At 38.2% G+C, this 23,907-nt stretch overlaps 1 protein-coding gene across 7 annotated transcripts in view; it reads right to left on the bottom strand.

Moving 5' to 3' along the window:
* ENTPD1 (ectonucleoside triphosphate diphosphohydrolase 1) overlaps positions 1 to 23,907 on the bottom strand; it is a 221,107-nt gene that overhangs the window by 129,360 nt on the left and 67,840 nt on the right. Inside the window, exon 4 of one of the 7 annotated variants that reach the window (XM_049854631.1) lies at positions 16,909 to 17,058. The exons of the other annotated variants lie outside the window; for them this stretch is intronic. The gene's annotated coding sequence lies outside the window, so the exon portion shown is untranslated. The remainder of the gene's footprint in view (positions 1 to 16,908; positions 17,059 to 23,907) is intronic. 7 annotated transcript variants of the gene reach the window in all.

Here is a 23,907-nt window from a genome sequence, read left to right as displayed (position 1 = left end):
CAAATAAAGTTAGCTTAACTAGTAAAAAATGTCTGCCTTGAGCATTATACTCTTTGAATAATTACCTATATGGGATCAAAGAGACACTAGCAACTGGAAAGCTTAAACAGGATACTTAGGGGGCAGTGAGTTTATGTTAATGGGGATGTCATGGATTGAATTATGTCCCCCCAAAATATGTGTCACCTTGGCTAGGTCATGATTCCCAATATTGTGTATTGTCCACTATTTTGTCATCTGATGTAATTTTCCTGTGTGTTGTAAATTCTGCCTCTACGATGTCAATGAGGCAAGATTAGAGGCAGTCATGTTAATGTGGCAGGACTTAATCTACAAGATTAGGTCGTATTTTAAGTCAATCTCTTTTGAGACACAAAAGAGAGAAAAGAATAGAAAGACGTGGGACCTCATACCACCAAGAAACAAGAGCCAAGAGGACAGTGTGTCCTTTGGGCCCCCGGGTCCGGTATAGAGAAGCTACTTGACCAGGGAAGATTGATGACAAGGACCTTCCCCTGGAGCCGACAAAGAGAAAGTCTTCCCCTGGACCTAGCACCCTAAATTCGGGCTTCTTTATTGTGAGAGAATAAATTTCTTTTTGTTAAAATCATCCACTGTGGTATTTCTGTTATAGCAGCACTAGATAACTAAGACAAATCAAAAAAGAGGGTGAGAATGGTTGCACAACTCAACATATGTAATCAATGTCACTGAATTGTACATGTAGAAACTGTTGAAATGGTATATGTTTTGCTATGTATATTCCCTACTCCCTACAGCAACACCAAAATAAATAAAATTTACAGCAAAAAAAAAAAAAAAAAAAGACACCAGAAGAATGCAATTAGCAAAATCCAGTCTCTGGGAAACCCTGTAAAACAACTCAATTTCCTTAACAAATAAATTGCAGAGAGAAAAAAGATGAATTTAAATGAGATTAAAGAGATTTCAGATATACATCAACCATGCATCTGTCAGTTTATCATACTGTGGGGGCTTGAGTGTTGCTGTGATGCTGGAACCTATGCCACTGGTATTCAAATACCAGCAAGGTCGCTCATGGTGGGCAGGTTTCAGCTGAGCTTCCAGACTAGAACAGATTGGGAAGAAAGACCTGGCAGTCTACTTCTGAAAAAAAAATTAGCCAGTGAAAACTTCATGAATAGCAGCGGTATATTGTCTGATATAGTGTCGGAAGATGATCCCCTCAGGTTGGAAGGCACTCAAAATACAACTGGGGAAGAGTTGCCCCCTCATAGTAGAGTTGACCTTAATGACATGGATGGAGTCAAGATCTGGGACCTTCATTTGCTGATGTGACATGACTCAAAATGAGAAGAAATAGCTACAAACATCCATTAATAATTAGAACGTACAAAGTATGAATCTAGGAAAACTGGAAATCATCGAAAATGAAATGGAACACATAACTATCGATATCCTAGGCAATAGTGAGCTGAAGTAGACTGGTGTTGGCCTTTTTGTTTTTTGTTTTTTTTTAATTGTGCTTTAAGTGAAAGTTTACAAATCAAGTCAGTCTCTCACAGAAAAAGTTACACACACCTTTCTGTGTACCCCTAGCTGCTCTCCTCTTAATGAGACAGCACATTCCTCCTCTTCATCCTGTATTCCCCATGTCTATTCAACCAGCTCCTGTCCCCTTCTTCCTTCTTATCTTACCTCCAGACAGGTGTTGCCCACACAGTCTTATGTGTCTACTTGAGCTAAGAAGCTCACTCCTTACCAGTATCATAATCTATCTTATAGTCCAGTCCAATCCCTGTCTGGAGAGCTGGTTTGGGGCATGGTACCAATCTTGGGCTAACAAAGGGTCCTGGGACCATGACCTCCAGGGTCCCTCCAGTCTCAGGCAGACCATTAAGCCTGGTCTTTTTACAAGAATTTGAGATCTGCATTCCACTGTTCTCCTGCTCCATCAGGGATTCTCTGTTGTATTCCCTGTCAGGGCAGTGATCGGTGGTGGCTGGGCACCATCTAGTTCTTCCTGCCTCGGGCTGATGCAGTCTCTGGTTTATATGGCCCTTTCTGTCTCTTGGGCTAATCTTTACCATATGTCTTTGGTGTTCTTCATTCTCCTTTGCTCCAGGTGGGTTTATGACACCAGACAGGCCATTTTTAATCAGACAATCATATGGTCAACTATGCTAAAAGTGACAAACTGAAGAGGAATGGCATTGCATTCATTGTCAAAAAGGACATTTCAAGATCTATCCTGAAGTACAACCCTGTCAGTGATAGGATAATATCCGTACGCCTACAAGGAAAACCAGTTAATATGGCTATTATTCATATTTACACACCAACCACTAAAGCCAAAGATGAAGAAACTGAAGATTTTACCAGCTTCTGCAGTTTGAAATTGATCAAACATGCAATCAGGATGCACTGATAATTGCTGGTGATTGAAACACAAAAGTTGGGAAGAAAGAAGAAGGACTGGTAGTTGGAAAATATGGCCTTGGTGATATAAATTACACCTGAGATCTCATGACAGAATTTTGCAAGACCAATGACTTCTTTATTGCAAATACCTTTTTTTAGCAACATAATTGGTGGCTATACACATGGACTTCACCAGATGGAATATGCAGGAATCAGACTGACTACATATGCAGAAAGAGACTACAGAAAAGCTCAATATCATCAGTCAGAACAAGGCCAGGAGCCAACTGTGGAACAGGCCATCAATTGCTCATATCCAAGTTCAAGTTGAAACTGCAGAAAATTAGAACAAGTCCATGACAGCCAAAGTACAACCCTGAGTATATTCTCCCTGAATTTAGAGGTCGCCTCAAGAATAGATTTGATGCATTAAACACTAATGACTGAAGACCAGGTGAGTTGTGGAATGACATCAAGGACATCATACACGAAGAAAGCAAGAGGCCACTAAAAAGACAGGAAACAAAGCAAACACCAAAATGGATGTCAGATGATACTCTTAAACTTGCTCTTCAGCATTGACTAGATAAAGCGAATGGACGAAATGATGAAATGAAAGAGCTGAACAGAAGATTTCAAAATCTGCTTGAGAAGACAAAGTATTACAATGACATGTGCAAAGACCTGGAGTTAGAAAACCAAAAGGGAAGCACACACTTGGCATTTCTCAAGCTGAAAGAACTGAAGAAAAAAAATTAAAGCCTCAAGTTGCAATAATGAAGGATTCTATGGGCAAAATAGTGAATGATGTAGGAAGTATCAAAAAAAGCAGATAGAAAGAATACACAGCATCACTGTACCAAAAAGAATTGGTTAATACTCAGTTATTTCAGGAGGTAGCATACGATCAAGAACTGATGGTACTGAAGGAAGAAGTCCAAGCTGCACTGAAGACATTGGTGAAAAACAAGGCTCCAGGAATTGTCGGAATATCGATTGAGATGTTTCAACAAATGGATGTAGCACTGGAAGGGCACACTTGTTTATGCCAGGAAATCTGGAAGACAGCTGCCTTGCCAACTGACTGGAAGAGATCCATATTTATGCCTATTCCAAAGAAAGGTGATACAATAGAATGTGGGAATTATTGAACAATACCATTAATAACACACAAAAGTAAAATTTTGCTGAAGATCATTCGAAAGTGGTTGACAGGGAACGGCCAGAAATTCAAGCCAAATTCTGAAGGACATGGAATGAGGGATATCATTGCTGATGTCAGATGGATCCTGGCTGAAAGCAGAGAATACCAGAAATATATTTACCTGTGTTTTATCGACTGTGCAAAGGCATTCAACTGCGTGAATCATAACAAATTATGGATAACATTGAGAAGAATCAGAATTCCAGAACACTTAACTGCACTCATGAGGAATCTGTACATAGACCTAGAGGCAGTCATTCAAATAGAACAAGGGGATACCGTGTGGTTTAAAGTCAGGAAAGGTGTACATCAGGGTTGTATCCACTCACCAATGGGCACGTAATCCGAGAAGCTGGACTATATGAAGAAGAATGAGGCATCAGGATTAGAGGAAGACTCATTAACAACCTGCATTATGCAGATGACACAACCTTGCTTGCTGCAAGTGAAGAGGACTTGAAGCATTTACTGATGAAGATCAAAGACCACAGCCTTCAGTACGGAAAGAAAGAAAATAAAAATCCTCACAACTGAACAAATAAGCAACATTATGATAAACGGAGAAAAGACTGAAGTTATCAAGGATTTCATTTTACTTGGATGCACAATCAACACCCATGGAAGCAGCAGTCATGAATTCAAACGATGCACTGCATTGGGCAGATCTGCTGCTAAAGTCCCCCTTAAAATATTAAAAAGCAAAGATGTCACCTTGAAGACTAAGGTGCACCTACCCAAGCCATGGTGTTTTTAATGGCCTCATGTGTGTGTGAAAGCTGGACAATGAATAAGGAAGACTAAAGAACAATTGATGCTCTTGAGTTATAGTGTTGGCGAAGAATATTGAATATACCATGGACTGCTAGAAGAATGAACAAATTTGTCCTGGAAGAAGTACAGCCAAAATGCTCCTTAGAAGCGAGGATGGTGAGATTTCGTCTCACACACTTTGGACATGTTATCAGGAGGGATTAGTCCCTGGAGAGGGACATTATGCTTGCTAAAGTCAAGGGTCATTGAAAGAGAGGGAAACCCTCAACGAGATGGACTGACACAGTGGCTGCAACAATGGGCTCAAGCATAATAACAATCATGAGGATGGTGCAGGGCTGGGCAGTCTTTCGTTGTGTTGTACATGGGGTCACTATGAGTCAGAACCAAGTCAACAGAACCTAACAACAACAACAATCAACCAAATACAATATGTGGGCCTTGTCTGGATTCTGATTCAAACAAACCAACTCCAACGAAACTTGGAAGTCTAACATTGACTGGATATTTTATACTAAAGAACTGTTCAATTTAAAGGTGTGATAACAGTATTGTGGTTATGTTTTTTCAAAGTTTTTATCTGTTGGAGATATAAACTGAAATATTTACAGGTGAAATCTGAGATTAGCTTCAAAAGAGGAGAAGTGGATGGGAGGGAGCATAGATGAAATAAGATTAGAGGCAGAGCTCAAATCCATGGTTGCAGATATAACAGCTGTAACTTCTTCAAAGAAACTCATTTTCAAGAAAAGTACTTACTATCTATAACAATTCAATCAATTAATAAAAGCTGTAAAACTTTTTTTAATCTAAAACATATATTTTTTTAATATTTTAAATGATTAAATTTAAATAGGCAATAAACAGATCAGTAGTGGTTGCCAAGGATTCATTAAGCAGGGGAGGGGTGGCTGGAGGGATGGGTAAGTGTAGCACAGGGGATTTTTTAAGGTGGTGAAACTATTCAATATGATACCATAATTAATGGTGGGTACATGACACTATGCATTTGTCAAAACCTATAGAATGTTAAAGCACAAAGAGTGAACCTTAACGTATACATATTCTTTAAAAATTATTCAGAAGGTCAAAGGATCCTGGATGGAATGTAGATTTTGACAAAAGAGTCTGGCTGTATTACAAATGTATGAAACAACCTCACTGAAGGAGTGGGTGGAATAAGGTGCTGACCTAAGTAACTTTGGAAATGAATGGAGTCTGTAAGGCTAAGAATAAAAGGAAATGTACATAAGCACATTCCTCTACTTGATAAAGTTGTTTCCCACAGGGTTATGTGCTCACAATTCTGAAGCTACTATACATATATATTGGAATTGAACAATTAAATGGATGGTGGATGGTAGGAGCCAGATATCTCAACACTGGAATGGGGGGTTACAGATAAGTAATGAGAAGAGGCTAAAATGATCCATGTTGTAATGTTCTGAAGTGGAGACATCAGTATGAACTCATGTTTAGTTTAGTATGGATACAGATAGGTATAGAAATACTTACAGGTGTGTGTATATACAGGTTAGTATACATATATATATATTTCCTTGCTCTATCAGCTGAGAGGGCCTAGAAGCAATGACACCATAGTAACAACAAGCACATCTAAAGCCCAAATCCTGGTTTCTAAAACAACTCCCCAGTAAAAGGACCCAGGGCTCCTTGATTCTAAAACTGGAGGAGGAAATCTATGAGATGAGCCTGGAGCATCTTGTACTGCTAGAAAGTAAGGAAATGATAAAAAAAAAAAAAAACTCACAATGATGAAGGTATGTCAAAGGGTCACAAAAGCCAACTGTAAGACGTCTCAATGGCCAAATGTAGAACAATTTGAGCAACAAAATAAAGTAGTATTATATTATAACACAAAGTATAAAATAAATAATTGTTGTAGTGGAACAAACCACATGTTTATTTAGGTTTTAAAACAAAGAGTTTTCACCTGGATCAAAGGAGAATGAAGAACACCAAGGTCACATGATAACTATGAGCCCGAGACAGAAAGGGCCACATGAACTAGAGACTTACATCATCCTGAGACCAGAAGAACTAGATGGTGCCCAGCTACAACCGATGACTGCCCTGACAGGGAGCACAACAGAGAACCCCTGAGGGAAATCAGTGGGATGCAGAACCCAAATTCTCATAAAAAGACCAGACCTAATGGTCTGACTGAGACCAGAAGAATCCCAGCGGTCATGGTCCCCAAACCTACTGTTGGCCCAGGACAGGAACCATTCCCGAAGACAACTCATCAGACATGGAAGGTACTGGACAATGGGTTGGAGAGAGATACTGATGAAGAGTGAGCTACTTGTATCAGGTGGACACCTGAGACTGTGTTGGCATCTCCTGTCTGGAGGGGAGATGGGAGGGTAGAGAGGGTTAGAAACTGGCAAAACAGTCATGAAAGGAGAGACTAGAAGGAGGGAGCAGGCTGACTCACTAAGGGGAGAGTAAAGAGGAGTATGTAGTAAGGTGTATATAAGTTTATATGTGACAGACTGACTTGATTTGTAAATTTTCACTTAAAGCACAATAAAAATTACTTAAAAAAAGTTTCATTACAGTGATAAAAGTATTTTGCAAAAGAGAAAACAAATTGTCAGAATAATCTGGACAATGTGCTTCAAGCGGCTGCAGTGATACAGAGAATTATAAAGACAAGCAGAAGAATACAGCTAAAACATTTGTGATTGCTTGACATTTACAGAGCTTAGAGGGGGAGTTAGCACAAGGTTATTGAAAACTCACAGGTTAGAAAAACATTTTTTAGGGGGAACAAAGGGGGCATTTTCTGCAAATTGGCTGACTATTAAAGTCACATGTTTAACACCTATAATAATCTTCTCTTTACATTGGTCATTTCTAACCACAAGCTAGCTCTTCATCTAGCAGCAAAACTGCATTTACCTATGTCAAGGTACAATGGAAGGCTTTGTAAAAATGACAAGCTGCATTATATGACGGAGAAGAACTCTAAGACAGAGTCACTTAGGATAAGACAAGATTGGGTTAGACCTGAGTCAGAAATTCTAGTCGTGCCAAGAAGCTTCAGTTTTGGAAAGGCTCTTTCTTACTCCTCCCTTTTGATCAAGAAATTGTCTGGTGATTCGGTGATCACACTTAAGAATACTTTCTTCTCCATGAACTTATTTCTTTCAGCTGAGATTGTTATCTTATTGTACTTAAGGCCTTATTTGTAGGGTGAGCTGGTCTCATGTTCACAGAGGAGCAACCCATCTTAAGCAAGGGTTTAAAAGGTTAAAAAGGTGGCCTCTTACCTTGTAAGCCATTTAAGGCCCTGGACACTATCAGATGAATGATGAGACTTGGATGTCGTCAGACAGATAGCTGGGTACCACCACAGGCACTTCTGTCAGTCACTGAATCGGTTTGTTACATGTAAGTTCTAAAGACTCTAGGTGAAGGGCAGCTGGGCATTATCTCACCATGTTTCTTCACCATACTATTGTTTAAATGCTCTGCTTCAATGATCTTGTTTATTACATGGGCATGAATAGAGCAAGGCCGAATTGAACGGAACAGCTTGACAAACTAAAGACTCCCAACCAAGGTGTGAGTTCAAAGTCTCTTGAGTAAATATTTCATAGTAACAATAAGCAATAAAGCTATCTGGTTTTTAGTTAGAGTTATAGAGCATAGTTAAAAGTTAATACCTTTTGGATATTATTTGAAATTATTAGAGGAAGAGTTAGCTTGTATTGGAGAAGCTAATGGGTTTGAAAACTTATTTACTATGATTGGAGAGGGAAGGCAGATTTAATATTGAGTTGAATTGGTGCCATCGGCTACTGATTGGGCTATTTTCACAAAACTATTGTCTTTCTATGTGATTATGGAAACTATACAAATAGTAGCAATATTGGTCTTCATGCCTACTTATATTGGTAGACAGATGTGATAAGCTTAAACAAAATAAATGATTATATTCTATTAGCAAGATATTTAAGTAGCTTCTGTTGAAAGTATGAAATACAACCATTAAAAATACAAACTAAGAGTATATTAAATGTTATGGTAAAAGAAAACCTTATCTACTTGCATAAAGGAAAGTTTTACTAAGGAATGAATCTTAGTTGATAAAAAAATTATTTCTAATATGATAAATATGAAGCAACATGTAATAACTTCTATGTAAATGTTATTAAGTATATAAATCAAAGTTATTTCAAATAGAAAATGCTAAAACATTAACATGAAATTCCAAAAAGAAGAGATGATATAATAATGTAATAAGCCAATGAGAGAATGATTGTAAGTATGAAGCAAATTGTAAAAATACCAATTGTAATTCTTATTAGTCTTAATTTATCAAACACAGTGATCTAAAAAAGAAAAAAAAATGATTACTAACTACTAAAATTGTATAGTAAGGTAGTTGAATAACTAATATAATTAAAAGAAAAGCAATAATGTCAATATAAGAAAGTTACTTATATGTAAAGGAGTAAAACTGAAAGGCTTGGGAATTGCCAAAGAATGATTCTAAACTGATGAAACAGAACTATCTCAAAAGTGGTAAGTATTAAACAGAGCACAACCTCAATGGTTTCAATTACTTAAGCTTCTAAATAATGAACTCTAACGAACCAAAATATGAAAAAAGGCTAGTCATTATGCATATTAAAAGCCGGGCTATTTCAAATGTAATGAGTGCTAGGCAGAGGATAATGACTTCCATACCTTGCATTAATAACAAGGAATAATACTATAGTACAATATAGTTATGTATTAGAAATACGATAGTCACTGAGGTACACAAAAAGGCAATATAGGCTTTATCAGATTAATACACAGGTATTATTGAAGGTAAGGGATATAAGTTTGAAGGGAAAGAATATTACAAAACTAGAGTAAGCTTATAATAAAAAATATGACTAGAAAAACTAAAAAAACTGACTTCAAGTATTTCTGCTCTTAAATTTCTTACTATTCTATGAGATTAAGTCAATAGAACCAGATCACTTCAAAGATAATAAGTATTAAACAAAGACTAGTCTCAAGGTTACCATATGATATAAATGATAAGATACAGAATACTAAAAAAAAATTTAATAGTGGAGATAGGAGATAAGAAAATACAGTTCAAAAAAATTTAGCTGTTTTCATAAGGACAGTATACAGGCCTGGTCCAGAAATCTTGGGAAATGTAAACAGTCTCTTCAGGTACTGTCTACTTCTTTCTTGTCCAGGACGGAAATGCATGAATTTCAGTCAAGTCTCTCAGTTGGCTGAAGGATCAGTTAGATGCTTGAATTTTAGTTTTTAATCTTTTGTTTGGCTGGCAAGTCCAAAAACATTTGTCCTTTTTCAATAAGCATAATCTCCAGACTAAATAGAAGGTAAATTAGACATACTTGGCTTTTGAGGGTCAAATGCTTTCCTGACCTGTGAAGAATACCTTTTTTAAAGTAAAATTAAGGATAGCTGTTATAGCATTTTGTAATAATAGAAATGATGAAAAAGATTTCAAAGTAAAGTATTATCAATAAACTTTAAAAGGAGAACTATTTAAAAGGAAAATCTGTTAAGGAAGGAACAGGCTTGTTGAGATTCAGCATCGGCAATCACTTTCAGTAATGGAAGAGGGGTCTTTTTGTACTGCAGTGGCACTGAGGGCTATTCAACTTTGAAGAACTATTTCTCTTATCGTAGTTATTTTGTCATTCATAATTCATCATTTCAGCAACACATTTTCTTCTAATTTATAGGAGATTCTGTAGTTAACATAATAGAACACTGAATATTAGTAACATTCTCATATAAACTTTATAGCAATCTTTTAGTTTACCCAAATCCTATGTGTTCTCAGGGGACATCTAGCTCAATTGGCATAATGTAGTTGATAAAGAAAATGTTCCACATCCTACTTTGCTGAGTAGCATCTGGGGTATTAAAAGCTTGTGAGCAGCCATCTAAGATACTCTACTGGTCTCACCCCATCTGTAGCAAGGGAGAATGAAGAAAACCAAAGGCACAATGTAAAGATTAGTCCAAAGGACTAATGAACCACATGACTACCACAGTCTCCACCAGACTGAGTCCAGCACAACTCGATGGTACCCACCTACCACTGTCCACTGCTCTGACACGGATCACAACAGAGAGTCCCAGACAGAGCTGGAGAAAAATGTAGAACAAAATCCTAACTCACAGAAAAAGACCAGACTTACTGGTCTGACAGACTAGAGAAACCCTGAGAATATGGCCCCTAGATACCCTTTTAACTCAGTGCTGAAGTCACTACTGAGCTTCACCCTTCAGCCAAAGATTAGACAGGCCCATGAAACAAAACGAGACTAAATGGGCACACCAGCACAGGGGCCAGGACAAGAACGCAGGAGGGGACAGGAAAGCTGATAATGGGGAATCCAAAGTAGAGAACGGGAGAGTGTTGATACATCGTGGTGTTGGCAACCAATGTCACAAAACAATATGCATATTAATTGTTTAATGAGAAACTAATTTTTTTTTAATTTGCTTTGTAAACTTTCATCTAAAATAAAAAAAAAAAAGCTCAATTAAAAAAAAATCCTACGTAGTTAATTTGGCTTCATATAGTCCTGGATCAGTAGCAGTCTGAAATTTTTGTTAATTTTTTGGAAGTCTTGATTTAGTCTGATGATTTTTATATTTAAAATATTATGATCCTTTGTATAAGTCCCAAGCACTGGTGGTGCACTGGTTAAGAGCTAGGCTGCTAACCAAAAGGCTGGCAGTTTGAATCCACCAGCCGCTTCTTGGAAACTTTGTGGGGCAGTTTTACACTGCCCTATAGGATCGCTATGAGTCAGAATTGACTTGATGGCAATGGGTTTTTATTTTGGGTTTTTTTTTTTTTTATAAGTCCAATATGGTCCAGTTTCATTGAAATATTTTGTTAAGTAGTGAAGTAAAATCTCTTTGTGGATGACAATTTAAAATGTTCATGATTAGCTTACAACATTATTTCTTAAAAGAATTATAGAAGCAATGTAAAAAAAAAACTTTAAACAGAATAAAATACCTTTAGACATAATGATTATCCTTCTTTCTTAAAGAGGTTCAGATATAATCTATAATAGTTTTAAAACACAACACTATATTACTATGTGCTCATACATTTGAATAGTAATAAAAATTTTGTGGGTAATGATGTTAATTCCCCAGTTAAACTATAGGACCAAGTTAATAATTAAAATTATGTAACACATTTCACATAACATATTAATTAAATAATTTTTAGTACTTAATTCTTTATAAAACAGAAGCAAATCCTTTGTGGCTTTTTATGAAATTTTAATGACTCTTGGAAATTAAAACTTCTTAAATTATACTTTTTAAACCTTTTTCTTATGAAATTTCTAAGTTGTTAGGAGTTTATCACAGGTTATTGAGAAATGATATTTGCTTAACAGTGAGAAACCCAACTCTTGGTTATTTGATATTAAGGCTCTTAAAATTTTTTATAAATTAATTCATTAAACTTATAGTTTTAGTAAATGAGAATTTTGACTATATTAAATAAGTACCTTTTTAATAAACCTTTTAAATTTCTTTTCTCTATTACATATTCTTTACAGTATAAACTTTTAAGTGACAAAAATGAATATACTTAATACTATACTTTTTTTTATACTTATATATGTAATCTTTTTCTGTGATTAACTAGATACCTGTAAGTAGCATTTATAAACTTTAAGTATAATGAATGTCTATTAACTTAATTTTAAGATCAGTAAGTTATTCAGAAACTTTAGAAATCAATCCAAGCTTATATATTACACTGAAGTAAGTTTGTTTAAATAGATTATATGTTTTTTATTCAACTCTTTCTTATTTGTCTCATTTTCTTAGTAAGCAGTTTAGTCTTTTTCCTTTTTTATTAATAAAAAATTACTCTCTTTAAATAAAACACATTTTATGTAATATATAGATTCAATTACTTAGAAAAATTTTGCTTTTAAGGTTGACATAAAAACCTTTGTTAGGCTAGGATTTGAATTTAACACTCTTATTAATTTAAGTCATTTAATCTGTATAAGTGCTTATTTATCATTAAACCAATTAACAATACCATCCGGAGGTGAGAAATTATTAGCTTTTCTTTTACTTATTATAGAATCCGGTGAAGAAGTAGTAATTTGAAGGCTTTGTTACCAAATAAATAATTTATCTCTTTAGTGCACTTTTTTAAATAGACTAAGTTATTGAAAGTTTAACTTACGGCTTTCTGAGACAAGATGGAACTTATACATAGAACTCAAAAAAAACACATATATAGTTAAGAAGTTAAAAACATTAGGCAATGATATAAACTACAAAAGAAACTGAAATGTTTGGGGGTTACCATTTTCTCTACTATCTTTTTATGAAATATCCTGAAAACAAACACTAGTTTTCTAATTTTTCTTAATCTATATAACCATCTGTTGTTGTTGTTACGTACCATCAAGTCGGTTCTGACTCATAGTGACCCTATGTACAACAAAATGAGATATTGCCCCGTCCTGTGCCATCCTCTTGATCACTGTTATGCTTGAGCCCATTGTTACAGTCACTGTATCAATCCATGTTGCTGAAGGTCTTCCTCTTTTTCACAGACCTTCTATTCTACCAAGCATGATGGTCTTCTCCAGGGACTGGTCCATCCTGATAACGTGTCCAAAGTATGTGAGACGAAGTCTCGCCATCCTCGCTTTCAATGAGCTTTCTGGCTGTACTTCTTCCAAGACAGATCTGTTTGTTCTTCTGGCAGTCCATGGTATATTCAATATTCTTCGCCCACATCATAATTCAAAGGCATCAATTCTTTTTTGGTCTTCCTTATTCATTGTCCAGCTTTCACATGCATATGAGGGAACTGAAAACACCACGGTTTGGGCCAGGCCACCCTTAGTCCTTAAAGTGACATCTTTGCTTTTTAGTACTTCAAAGAGGTCTTTTACAACAGATTCACCCAGTGCAACGCGTCGTTTGATTTCTTGACTGCTACTTCCATGGGTGTTGATTGTGGATCCAAGTAAAATGAAATCCTTGAAAACTTCAATCTTTTCTCTGTTTATCATGATGTTGCTTCTTGGTCCATTTGTTAGGATTTTTGTTTTTTTTATGTGAAGGTGTAATCCACACTGAAGGCTGTAGTCCTTGATCTTCATTAGTAAGTGCTTCCTGTCCTCTTCACTTTCAGCAAGCAAAGTTGTGTCATCTACATATCACAGGTTGTTAATGAGTCTTCATCCAATCCTGATGCCTCATTCTTCTTCATATAGTCCAGCTTCTTCGATTATTTGCTCAGCATACAGATTGAATAAGTATGGTGAACAGATATAGCTCTGACACACACCTTCCCTGACTTTAAACCACACTGTATGTCCTTGTTCTGTTCAAATGGCTGCCTCTTATCCTGGTCTATGTACAGGTTCCTCATGCGCACAGTTAAGTATTCTGAAATTCCCATTCTTCACAATGTTATCCATAATTTGTTATGATCTACACAGTTGAATGCCTTTGCATAGTCATTAAACACAGGTAAACATCTTTCTGGTATTCTCTGCTTTCAGCCAGGATCCATCTGACATCAGCAACGATATCCCTCATTCCACCTCCTCTTCTGAATTCGGCTTGAATTTCTGGCAGTTCCCTGTCAGTGCACTGGTGCAACCGCTTTTGAATGACCTTCAGTAAAATTTTACTTCTGTGTGTGTTATTAATGACATTGTTCAGTAATTCCCACATTCTGTTCTATCACCTTTCTTTGGAATAGGCATAAATATGGATCTCTTCCAGTCAGTTGGCCAGGTAGCTATTGTCCAGATTTCTTGGCATAGCCAAATGAGTACTTCCAGCGCTACATCTGTTTGTTGAAACATCTCAATTGGTATTCCACCAATTCCTGAAGGCTTGATTTTCACCAATGTCTTCAGTGAAGCTTGGACTTCTTCCTTCAGTACCATCGGTTCTTGATCATATGCTACCTCCTGAAATGACTGAACATCAACCAATTCTTTTTGGTACAGCAACACTGTGTATTGCTTTCATCTTTTGGTGCTTCCTGAGTTGTTCAGTATTTTCCCCATAGAGTTCTTCACTACTGCACCTTGATGCTTGAATTTTTTTCTTCAGTTCTTTCACCTTGAGAAACGCTGAGTGTGTTCTTCCCTTTTGGTTTTCTAACTCCACGTCTTTGCACATGTCCTTATAGTACTTTACTTTGTCTTCTCGAGTTGCCCTTTGCAATCTTCTCTTCAGCTCTTTTCATCATTTCTTCTGTTTGCTTTAGCTATTTGATGTCCATGAATAAGTTTGAGTCTCTTTTAACATCCATTTTTGTCTTTTCGTTCTCGCCTGTCTTTTTAATGACTTCTTGCTTTCTTCACATATGATGTCCTTCCACAACTTATTTGGCCTTCAGTCATTAGTGGTCAATACATCAAATATATTCCTGAGATGGTGTGTAAGTTAAGGTGAGATATACTCAAAGTTATACTTCGGCTCTCATAGACTTGTTCTAATTTTCTTCTGCTTCAACTTGAACTTGCATATGAACAACTGTTCCACAGCTGGTCCCTGGCCTTGTTCTGACTGATGACAGATGTAGTTGATGCGATTCCTGTGTATTTTATCCAGTGAGGTGAACGTGTATAGTCACCAATCATGTTGTTGAAAAAAAGGTATTTGCAATGCAAAATTCTATCATGTGATCTCGGGCATCATTACAATCGCCAAGGCCATATTTTCCAACTACCGATCCTCTTCTTTCTTTCTAACTTTTGCATTTCGATCACCAGTAATTATCAATGCATCCTGACTGCACAGTCAATCAATTTCAGACTGCAGAAGTTGGCAAAAATATTCAATTTATTCATCTTTGGCCTTAGTGGTTGGTGCATAAATTTGAATAATAGTTGCATTAACTGGTTGTCCTTGTAGGTGTGTGGATATAATCCTATCCCTGACAGCATACACTGACAGGATACATCTTGAAATCTAGGATATATTATTTAAAGGTTTTGATTCAAAAAGAGCCACAATTTCTTTTTCCTTCTGCACAGCCTAAAATTAGCAAAACAAGACAGGGAACTTGAAAAAGAGAAATAGATAAAACCGCATAAATGTTTATATTCAACTTCACGTAAGACAAACATATGGGGAACCCAGTTTCTTTAAAGTGATTACTGAGATTCTAAATTATTTCAAATATATTTAGCTTATATTGTTTGAATACGAACCCCAAACCCATGTCCTGTTAAGGGGGGGATATCCAGGCTTATTTATGAAAAGTGCATGAAAAGATATTTGTCCACTTTGCAAACTGAAAGTAACCTTCCAGCCATTTTTGGCTTAGAAGCAGAAGTTAAAAGAAAACCTTTTGTGCAGTTAAAAAATGAAAATGATTAGCAGCTGTATATTAGCTCTGTTCACACAGGCTCTAGTTCTAAAGACTCAGCTTCTGAAACCTCAAATCCTAGTTTTGAAAATCTCAAATTCTAGTCTTGAAGGCTTGGCTTCTGAGATTTTAGCTGCTGGAAAGCAGGATATATACATAGCAAACTGAAAGCAAAGGAGACAAAAAGAGGATTGACAGGCGCTTGAGATTTTAATCTTTTAGGGAGGCAGTTTTAAAGGTGATTTTTATTTTCTAATTTATCGTGCAAAAAAAATCAGTTTAGACATGTCAAAAGTTTTCTATATGGGCTGTTTTTCTTGTCTTCCATATGAGGCATTTTGTCTTTTACTCTATTTTTCCCTCTTAAGGATAGAATAGGTATGCATGTGAATTTTAACCTGTTTTCAGAGACACTAAAGGCTAAGACTCAAAAGTACAGAAGGGTAAATGTCCAACTCTGGGTTGCTTATAAACTGTGCAGAAGTCCCCCGAGGGCATTCTTCCTCCTAGATTAACTCTGCCTCATCTCCCTTGTTAACTAAAAGTGTGCACTAAAGTCAGAATCAGAATGTGTCCGAGACTGAACTTGCAGGCAGAATTGCTTAACCCAAACCTCCTAGCAGACAAACAACTTTGCCAAAGTGCCCATTTGCAAGCAGAAACAACCCTAACCTTCAGGTGGACAAATAATTTCCTATAACAACATCCCGGTAAAAAAAGCAAAACCAAACCCACTGCCGTAGAGTCAATTCCGGCTTATAGTGACCCTACAGAACAGAGTAGAACTGCCCTGTAGAGTTTCCGACCTCTTGGTTAGCAGCCATAAAAAAAAAAAAAAGCCATCAGAGAGCAGAGAACTACTCTTGATTATCGTCTTGGGATCAAGGTACCCAAACTCGAGAGCGGAGAACCTAGTCCTGGACTCGCAAGCAGATCAAGATTCAAAGAGCAGACTTACTTCTGTTAGACCCAAAACAGGGAGAAAAGGCAAAACAAATTCAGACCAAATTAAGAATGAAAGTGAGCTAAGAATAATGAAAATAAGGTAATAAGAATGAAAGTTCACCACTAATAAAACTTGGAGACCTGTGCAAGGATGTGGATGTTCAATCCAAGAGGTACTCACCCAGACAGCCCAAAGGTCTGTAGAAAAGGAGAGGTCAATTGACTCAGCTGAATCCAAAGCCTGTTTCTTGGCTCTCTGGGGGCTGTCTGAGGGAATCTTCTATGGATCCCACTTCTGATACCAAATATTGTAGTCAAACAAACAACATGCCTGTTTAGGTTTAAAAACAAAGAGTTTTATTACAGCGAAAAAAGCATTTTGTAAAACGGAAAACACAATGTCAGAACAATCTGAACAACGTGCTTCAAGGGGTTACAGTGATACCAAAAAAGCCCGTTGCCTTCCAGTCAAGCAGAAGGACACAGCTAAAATATTTGTGATTGCTTGACATTTACAGAGCTTAGAGGGGGAGTTAGCACAAGGTTATCAAAAACTCACAGGTTAGAAAAACATTTTTTAGGGGGAAAAAGGGGGCATTTTCTGCAAACTGGCTGACTATTAAAGTCACATGTTTAACACCTATAATAATCTTCTCTTTATATTGGTCATTTCTAACCACAAGCTCTTCATCTAGCAGCAAAACTGCATTTACCTATGTCAAGGTACAATGGAAGGCTTTGTAAAAATGACAAGCTGCATTATATGACGGAGAAGAACTCTAAGACAGAGTCAATTAGGACAAGACAAGATTGGGTTAGACCTGAGTCGGAAATTCCAGTCATGCCAAGAAGCCTGTTTTGGAAAGGCTCTTTCTCATATCCAAGAGTCTATTATGATTTAAATAAATTATTGGATAAATATATAAATGAGAGAGAAGAGATGGTTCTCCCATAGAGAAGAATTCCAAATATTTTATGTAAATCCTCCAACCTCAAGGCATTGAAGCATAACTCCCCACTCCTTTAGTGTGGGCTGTGCAGAGTGAGTCCTTCCAAAGAGTTCAGTATGGAAAGCGGGAAAGACAAAGTAACAAATATTATCTCAGCCAGGTGATCAAGGTTAACATCAACAGTGATAAGTCATGTTGATAGCATGTACCGTCACATGATGCAATTAGAATGGCAATTTACTTCTGTGATCTTCCACCAAAAGACACATAACCTCCAGCCCAATCATGAGAAAAACATCAGACAAATCCAAACTGAGGGTCATTCTACAAAATACCTGATCAGTACTTCTCAAAACTGTCAAGGTCATCAAAAACAAGAAACGTCTGAGAAACTGTCACAGCCAAGAGGTGACAAAAGAGACATAACTGAATGTAAAGTGGCGTCCTGGGTAGAATCCTGGATTAGAAAAAAGTACACTGAATAAAAACTAAGGAAATATGAATAAAGTATGGGCTTCAATTAATAATAACGTGTCAATACGGGTTCATTAGTTTTAACAAATGTACCACTCTAATATGTTAACAATAGGAGAAACTGGAGGTAGAATATATGGGAACTTTCTGTACTACATTTACAACTTTTCTATAAATCTAAAACAGTTCTAAAATAAAAAGTTCATTAAAAAAAAAAATACGTTCTTTCCCTTGACACCCTTTTAACTCAGTACTGAAGTCACTACTGAGGGTCACCCTTCAGCCAAAGATTACTCGGGCCCATAAAACAGAACAATTTAGTTGGCATACCGACCCAGGAGCAGGGATAAGAAAGCAGAAGGAGACAGGAAAGCTGATAATGTAGAACTCAAGGTCGAGAAGGGGAGAGTGTTGACATGTTATGGGGTTGGCAACCAATGTCACAAAACAACACGTGTATTAATAGTTTAATGAGAAATTTGCTCTGTAAACCTAGAACTCAAGGTCGAGAAGGGGAGAGTGTTGACATGTTATGGGGTTGGCAACCAATGTCACAAAACAACACGTGTATTAATAGTTTAATGAGAAATTTGCTCTGTAAACCTTCATCTAAAGCAGAAAAAAAAATGTTCTTTAACATTGTACAGGTGTTTAAATGAAGCTGCTCTACAGAAACCCCTTGCTAAAGTGCATCTTTATTAAAGTAACTGCTAAATAGACATGGTTTTGCAAAAAGCATTTGTTACACATGATTTCTTGTTCAAACAGAATTCATTGTGTCCACATCAGCAAAGCAAAGTTAACTTGAGCTGTGTGCCAAGAATTAACTCAGACTGTGTGCCAAGACATGGAAATAGCCTTGTTATATAGAACTCAATGTGATAATGGTTGTATTCAAATCTTTTCAAGCATGGCACACAGCATTCCTATTAATTCCCTCCCTCCCACAAAAAGCAGGTTGATTCTCCACTTGCTCAAAAAGTTTCACTGGAGAGAAGTCAGAAACTTTGGGACCAGGGGAGGGTAGCAAGGAATAGCGACTACTGGTTCCAGAACTTAAACAAATAAAGAAAGAAAGGGAAGGAAAAGGCCTAGGCATTTCCAGACAGGGCTACCCTTATATGGGAACGCTGCCGTAGAACTCTGAGAGGAAAAAGGGCTGGTGTTAAGCAAAATTTACCACACTTAACGGACCCTACGTGCTCCAGGATTGTACTTGCTAAGCAATCAAGATCCCAAAGGGCGTAATTCTGTCTTCTACTCCCAGGCTTGCTGGTCCTAGGAAGTGACAGAAAGTTTTGAAGAACACATGGCCCCTAGACTCATGCCCAAGGCCTTAACAGTATGGCTCACTCACCCAGCTTTTTAAGACAGTTATTGATGTTGTTAGGTGCCATTGAGTAGGTTCCAACTCACAGTGACCCTATGAACAACAGAACGAAACACTGCCCGGTCCTGTACCATCCTCACGATTGTTGTTATGCGTGAGCCCATCGTTGCAGCCACTGTGTCAATCCATCTCACTGAGGGTCTTCCTCTTTTTTGCTGACCTTCTACTTTACCAAGCATGATGTCCTTCTTCAGAGACTGATCCCTCCTGATAACATGTCCAGAGTATGTGAGACATAGGCTTGCCATCCTTGTTTCTAAGGAGCATTCTGGTTGTACTTATTCCAAGACAGATTGGTTCATTCTTTTGGCCGTCCATGGTATATTCAGTGTCCTTCGCCAATACCACAATTCGAAGGCAACAATTCTTCTTCCGTCTTCTTTATTCATTGTCCAGTTTTCACACACATACCAGGTGACTGAAAACACCATGGCTTGGGTCAGGTGCACCTTAGTCTTCAAGGTGACATCTTTGCCTTTAATAGCCTATAATCTCAGCCAGTCCATAGCAGGAAGTGCCTATGTTGCTGTTAATATCTCCACCTCTGCAGAGATCAGCCAGGGGTGACAACCCCTCCAGGCAATGCCAAAGTCAGCCCCCCCATGCCTCTCCTTTACATTAGACCCTTTGTCAAGTGGGGACCCAAAGGCCCTGAGGAAATAAGGAGCAGGAAAAGATATTAGCAATTTTTAGACTTTTGAGACCACTACTGAGCCTTTTTTTTTTTTTTTTTTTTTTACTGAGCCTAGGTTTTCCCAGCCCATCCTTCAAGGTCTATTCAAACCTTAAATCTTTAAAGCCTCCCTTGAGCTCCCCAGCTATACCTTCCTCCTTCAAATTCTAAGAGCATAATTCTCCTCTTGCAAGTGCCAAGTAACTTCGCACTTATTTAATGCCTTGCATTGCTAGTTTCTCTTCATGTGCATTATGTCTTATATATACAACCCAGAGACTGCTTCTATACATATATAAAATGTTTCTAAGCCTACCCACCCAACTGTTTGCCATAATGTGTTTGAGGAAAAACAGACACCTCTGCTCTGAAGCCTCTGGGATGACAGAGGAAGCTGCCGGTCGACAAAGGTGTCAGTGGGAGGGAGAGATGGGGAAGAAAAGAGATTGGCATCTTGTATGCTATGATGCCTTGCAGAGCAGACAATGTTTTTCTGCCTCCAAAAGGCAGAAGGTGGAGAATATAGATTTTACAGAATAAGCTCAAGTTTGAAGGAACTAACAGGAAATACTTTATTAATATTGGACTAATACATAAATAAGGAGCCCTGGTGGTGCAACAGTTAAGCAATCAGCTGCTTACTGAAAGATTAGCTGTTGGAACCAGGGCTTCGATCCAGTTTGAACTCCTGCTGAGAATTTCCATTTCCACCCCAGATTTACTGAATCAGAATCTACAGTTTAACAAGATCCCCAGGTGATTCTTATGTACAATAAATTTTGAGAACCACTGCTCTACTAGTGGTTCTTGGAATTGGTCCCTAACCAACAGCGTTAGCAACACTTGAGAACTTGTTAGAAATGCAAATTCTCAGTAGGAGTTCAAACCAGAATGATCCAGTTTGAAGCCCTGGTTCAAACCCAGTGGCTTCCAGAGACAAAGACTTGGTGATCTGCTCCCATAAAGATTACAGCCTAGAAAACCCTATTGGGCAGTTTTACCCTGTCGCATGCTATTGCTATGAGTCAAAATAGACTCAACAGCACCTAACAACAACAAACAATACATAAATAAAGGGTCATAAATAGTTCAGTGGTAGATTTTCTCCTTCCATGCAGGAGACTGAGGTTCAATTCCTGACCAATGCACCTCATGCAGTCACCACTCATCTATCAGTGGAGGCTTGGGTGTTATGATACTGATGAGGTTTCGGCAGAGCTTTCAAACTAAGACAGACTAGGAAGAAAGGCCTGGTGATCTACTTCTGAAAACCCCGTGGCTCATAATGGTCAGATCTGCAGCTGATCATGGGATTGGTGCAGGACCCAGCAGTGTTGGGTTCCCTTGTGTACGGGGTACCATGAGTCAGGGGCTGACTCAAGGGCAGATAACAACAATAATATGTAAATAATTACCGCACATGCAAATACTTCTGTGTTTTGTGTTACGAAATGTAAGCAAGCTAGAAGAGAGCAAATGAGGAAAATCATTCTTTATCTAAATGCCTTCCAATTACCTTTCCTGTCCAGCTGGAAAAATCTTTGTGGAGAAGAGATTGCAATGCTCCCAAATAGCAAATAATATGTCATGATTTATTATAAATATACTATGTTGCAGAGCCTAGCACCCTTGTCATAGTCTGCCTTTTGTCTCAGTTATTTATGAATGCACTGGGCTCAATCTTAATCAACCACATCTACATGTCCAAGAAATTTCTGCCTTCTTTATTTTTTTTATATCAACTTAAATCCATCTCAAGTCTCTGTCCCTTTGAGCTGGCAAGAAATTCAATGTCAGTCATTATTGGAGTCACTTTACCCTCTGTGGTTTACACCAGAATCTGGAGGGAATGTGTATATCTGGAAATAAGGGAAGGGCTCCAATCTCTCACCTACCTTAATCCCCTTTGATATTTCCAATGTCTATCCTTGAAATGTGACAGGCTTTCTGCTCTTATGCTAAGTATGGATGGGAGGGGTGGAGGAGGGGACTTTGCCTCAACTGGAAGTCCTGATGCCTAGAGTTGAGTCTCCCTAAAGACACCATGCAGCCATCCTTTCCGAAGTATTACCAGCCAGTACACGATTACAGAACAAGCAAGAGTCCTCACTACCCACTGGCCACCAATCTCCATTCCCTTCCCAGACCCCCAGAATTCCCACTCTCTTTCCTGGCCCTTGTAGCCCTTTTTTTACTTCCCTGTCACCCTACTGTTTTAGGAAATCTTGCATAATGTCAACAATGAGCTGGGGTAGGATTGGGAACCCACAATAATTATCATTTTATTAAATTATCCTGACACACTTGTGTTATCATTTCTTCCCATCCCAAATGTCCCTTCACTCCTCACCTCATTCCTCATTACTATCAGACTTGGAGCTCCTAGAACAAAGGAACTGTTACTCATTTTAAATCCTCTGAAACAGCTAACACAGGAATTTTCAACAGCTGTGCTTGAGAGAGCAACTCTTTCCCAGCAGTCATGCAAAATTTTACTAAAAAAAAAGCTTCTTTTTTTGTTGCTACAACTGAGTATAAATATTGACATGGCAGTGCCTGAGAAGTGAAAGGAAGCAGGCCAAGTTGCCTTATGCAGAAGAGTTTTGCTGCAACTAAGGAATAAGAGGTTAGTGTGTCATCAGATCTCCACTACAAGGAAATTGCAAGAACTTTGCCTCCAAGAGCTAAATCATCTGTTGGGCTGTCCGGAAGAGCAACCCAAAGATAATTCATGATTTTACCGACATCTGGTAGTGACTGGACTGTAATCATTGATGACTTGATTAGTGTCATTTAGTTGTCTTACAAAAATGTCTCAAAAAATCCTAGTATTTGAAGTGTGCCTCTGTGGCAGAGACTATTAGATCCCCACTCCCTTATTCTCATCTTCTTCCTAACTAAAAGAATATGTTTAGCCATCTAGCATAAAGGCTACACTGATCAGCCTATCTTGCAGCTGTGTATATAAGGGATGGTGAATCACCCTGGGGCTAGCAACAATGGGTAGGAGGAACAGGGTCCTGGAACCCACAGAGGAAGCTATGACTATAAGAGACAGCCTTCTGACAAGAACTGTGGCTTCTGAATTGGGTTGGATGCCCCCAGAAGCAGACTCTGAGGCTAGGATTTGAGCAAAAGTATTTTATTTAAGGGGTGAAACTAGGAGGCTTTGGAGAAATGGGGAAGGGAGACAGGGAAGGGAAGAAGGCCGATACGGGGTGCAGATCACCACTAAGTGCAGCTGAGGCTCAGTCCCAATAGGGACCTCTGCAAGATGGTGTAGGACAGAGCTCAGACTTGTCCCAATATAAGGGAGTAGATGTGGGGGCATTTATCCATCAATTCCCATACATCAGTGGTTAAGTTAAGGGCTGCTTCCTGGAGATATCAACTGTCCAACACCTCTGGCCTAGACTGTGCCTGGGCTGAGCATACTTTCACAGCCAGAAAAAGCCCTCAGGCAGAGAGCGGCAGGTGTTCGCACAGTAAGAAGCCACCATCATGCATAAGGAATGGTGAGGGCTGAGGGTCTGCTATACCGTCAGTTAAGGAGTGCAGCCACTGTCCATCTGTGTCCCAGTAAGGAAGAAGCTGACAAATAAATACTTGCCTTTGTTCTTCTCCCACCCCCCAGTCTCTCACTGAACCTAACCAGAAGCCCCCTGATGCAGTTCCCACTGGCTGGTCTCCCAG

The sequence above is a fragment of the Elephas maximus genome, chromosome 16 (genome assembly GCF_024166365.1).
Source record: "Elephas maximus indicus isolate mEleMax1 chromosome 16, mEleMax1 primary haplotype, whole genome shotgun sequence".
Taxonomy (NCBI): Eukaryota; Metazoa; Chordata; class Mammalia; order Proboscidea; family Elephantidae; genus Elephas; species Elephas maximus.
Note: the sequence above shows the minus strand (reverse complement) of the source record. Positions and strands in the feature narration are given on the sequence as shown.